General features: G+C 39.9%; 1 protein-coding gene across 1 annotated transcript in view; it reads left to right on the plus strand.

Moving 5' to 3' along the window:
- LOC101848525 overlaps positions 1–3,942 on the plus strand; it is a gene marked incomplete in the record, with an annotated part of 327,286 nt that overhangs the window by 159,306 nt on the left and 164,038 nt on the right.

Here is a 3,942-nt window from a genome sequence, read left to right on the forward strand (position 1 = left end):
GAGAGAGAGAGAGAGAGAGAGAGAGAGAGAGAGAGAGAAGGGTGCCTAACCACTACTCCGCAGACACCGTTTAGGATTACAACTACTTCAGTAGTTACTTCGCTTCTCCATTACATTTTTTTCAGTTTGGTTCATCAGGAAATGTTTCCTATGAAATCGAGATTGTCAAATAACATTTCGAAGCAGTCTGGGGCCATAACTCAATGACTGATTCCCCCGCTGTAGTGTATGTGTAGTGAACAAAATCAAGCACACACACGCACGCACACGTACAAACAAACACACCCACACACACATACGCACACACACACACACACACACACACACACACACACACACATACACAAACACACACACTCATACAATCCCACACTCTCACGTGTTTTAAAATCACTTTGCAGCGGTGGACATGCCTTGCATAAGAAAAACCAGCCATACAGGCTTCAGGTAAACTGTCTATACAAATCTGTCTCCTTTCAAAGCTAATTTTCACCTGTGAGGCTCTGTTTACATTTCTATTTAATGCTCGCAATCGAGAGAATGAGTAAGACGCTGAGTGTGCATCTTTTTGTTAAAAGCTAATTCATTCTCTTGGCCTGACCGTGCATCTAGGGGGGAAAGGGTCACTTAGATCCAATTCGGGGCTCAGAAGTTTTTGGAGAGCTTTCTTAATTATTTATTTTTATTTCCGGTTCAAGTTTAGATTGGCCCGTGGCTCGTTTGTACGATGACGGCCAACATTTTCATTGTAGGTCGCGGGGGGATAGCGTAAGCGTTTTCTTAATTGAGGAGAGCGGAATTTGTTACGTTATTCAGTACACGTCAGCCTGACACACCTATACTTGCAAACTGTAACTATGCCACAAGGAAGGGAAGCAAATTTAGGATCATATATACTTACATATATAATAATTATAGATAGATAGATAGATAGATCGATAGATAGATAGATAGATAGATCGATAGATCGATAGATCGATATATTTGCGTATGTGCACATATTATTACTATGTGTGTACATGTATCATACATACATATTACCTATCGCCAAGGTTAGATCAGGGAGAGGGATGTGGTATTGGGGTGGCGGGGTTGTTAGAAGGGGGTGGGGGTATCTTATCACCAATGTTTCAGAATTACCAATGCGGTCACAGTCGAACATTGGTGAGTGTTTAAAAAAGAGACTAGCGACTACCGACGTTTACAATGTTGTGCCTAGGTTCTACGTCTTGCAGGCAAAAGAACTGGGTTCTTTTCCCAAACGGAAGTGGTGGCTTAGTGAATGTCCTCCATCTATCTTCTAGGATGTTATATCGCACATATCATGGGTTGGTATTGACAGACAAAATCTATCTAGGTAGTCCATTTCCTCAATGATCTCACAACTATTTTGCCACTGCCTGCAAAAAAACAAAACAATCTCAGTCTGGTTTACTTTACCCACCAGTGGCAATGTGTGAGTTCCATACCTCTTGGTGAACCTCTAACGTAGGTTGCTACTTTTGTGAGACATTGGAGACAGATTCTGTTTTTAAATATGTTTTGTTAAGGTTAAAAAACACACTGCAACCACATTGCAACAACCTAGATTACTTAAGAGGCGATTGTTCACTCTAGCCTGCCAAGGGGAACTCAGTTTGCAGGACCTTGACACTCGATATTTAAAATCTAAGGGTTTGGATACAACTGATACCTTTCCTTTATTAATTGGTGAACATTTTCACCCCATCATATAGGCATAACAGGGTGTTACAGAAGAAATTGTTTTCTTTTATTCTGTTAAAAATAATGGACCTAATTAATTAAATAATTAATTATTGGTACTGCTAATTGATGGATTTAACACCCTTTTTCAACATTTTAAGAAGAGGAATCTCCGATTAAAGCATCCCCGATTCCTTCACGGAAAAGTTTAGAGCCTTGAAGATAGTCTCAAACAACCGAAGTACTAGGTGTCTTAACAAAGTGGACAATAACTCGGTCATTTTAAAAAACAATTTCTCCAAAACATCGTACAATAAAAATCAGTAAAACAGACGTTATATATGTCAATAAGATGAACATCACCCTTGTTCGAAAAACCTCAAGTTTAATTTTTTTTTTCGTTTATTTCAGCCAAAATTGAGTGAAACCCAAAAGTTTGCACAACCATATTAGTGCTCTATTTCAAATACCCACTACTTGTGCACTGAAGAACAAATTTATACAAAACTGAGATTGACAGATAAGCTTGGGTAAAATGGTGGCTTTTCAGAAAATAGGTTTAGACTTTGACCCTTAATTCTCTTCAAACAAACTCGAATAAGCAACTGAAAATGTTGAATAACCCTGTGGCATGTTTTTGCGTTGATTCTTTGGAAGTAATGTTCAACATTGAATTTCACTTGTCCAAAGACTGTATGATGATTTTTCCGTAGACTTTCTCCATCAAAAACCTCGAAGGTAATAATTTAAGGGTGTTCAAGTCTGGTGAATACGGTGACCATTCATTAACTGTAAACCTTTCGTATATATGGCGTTCCGCAAAACATTCTTTCAGCTATACAGGAACCAGGCCTCTACATCATAATGCCTTCTCCTCCCTTAACTTCTTCTGAACTTTCCCAGCACACAAAGGTATTCATCTGATGTGATCGCCATGGTTATACCGCCATTGACTTTCAAGTCGTAAGATTTTGCGTTTCTCTCAATCCTGGTTTAGATTTTTAAAACTTGATATTTCTCGAACAGATTGACTGATCTATTTTCTTCATATAGACACTTGATGTCACCGCGGTTACATTTTGTTTCATTCAACGTTTTGTTGAAATTAATATATGCATATACACTCAAGTTTTTGCCCTTAAGGTGGGTCCTCTTTTTATACTCCCTGTACAAAAACGTCTTATTGAAGGCTAAACCAGGGTCATTCGCACTATGGGCCTGATCTGTAAGCAGTGAGTTATTAGTGCACCCTACTTATGAATTCATAATACCCATGCCAATACAGCGTAGTCATACACACACCCACACAATCGTAAACACCTACGCACATACCTGTCTCTATTATCTCGTTGGCATCTTTTGTGCATACGTACGTAATGATAATACAAAACATAATTTATACTGTGCATTTCCATTACGAGAGTGCTCAATGCGGTTGGTACACATCCATTCACAACCCAACCATATTATTATCCATTTATTTTATTTTCTCTTATGCAAACACTGAGACACACGCCCACACACACATACGCACACCCGCACACACATGCACACCCGCACACACATGCACCCACACACATCCTTGAGGTTCTCATGCAAATCTTTAAAGCATCATCTTAATATGTTTCTGCTCGGTCTGACAATTAGCAACCTTCTCGACCTTGCTGCCACAGACAAGCCTTTTATTAAAGCCCAGCGCACATTAGGAAAATTTCCACTCGTCACACGCCGCTGGTATACTCATGGGGCAATTTTCGTTAGTTCATCTCTTTTTACCACGGAATGAAGTTATACTTAGGCTCTCGGACTCACACCTGTAAGGTCGTGGGTTCGAATCCCACTAGGAGCCCGACTTTGTGTCCTTGGGAAAGGCACATTAAATGAATTTTCTTCACTTCATCCAGGTAGGAATGGGTACTCAGATACAGACAGCGAGAGATCTCGTAATTGTGTCAGTATTTGAGAGGGTGCAATCTGCAGCTTGCACTTATTGCTTCCCGAGAAGCCCAAAATGTTTAGAGAGTCATAGGGTCTGCTAGAGTAATAATAGCTGTCAAGCGCCTGGACCATGCTGTAGATATGCGGCAGGAGGAAATTTTCCCAGTTTGCAAGGGGCCTGAGAGAATTAGCTCATAAGGTTCAGACTATTTCAGAATGTGACTTTGTCTCTCGGGATAAAATGAAGGGTAAAGTCCAAAGAGTTGATTTTCTAAAGGGGATAGGCTATGCGGTATATAT

The sequence above is a fragment of the Aplysia californica genome, unplaced genomic scaffold (genome assembly GCF_000002075.1).
Source record: "Aplysia californica isolate F4 #8 unplaced genomic scaffold, AplCal3.0 scaffold00218, whole genome shotgun sequence".
Classification (NCBI taxonomy): domain Eukaryota; kingdom Metazoa; phylum Mollusca; class Gastropoda; order Aplysiida; family Aplysiidae; genus Aplysia; species Aplysia californica.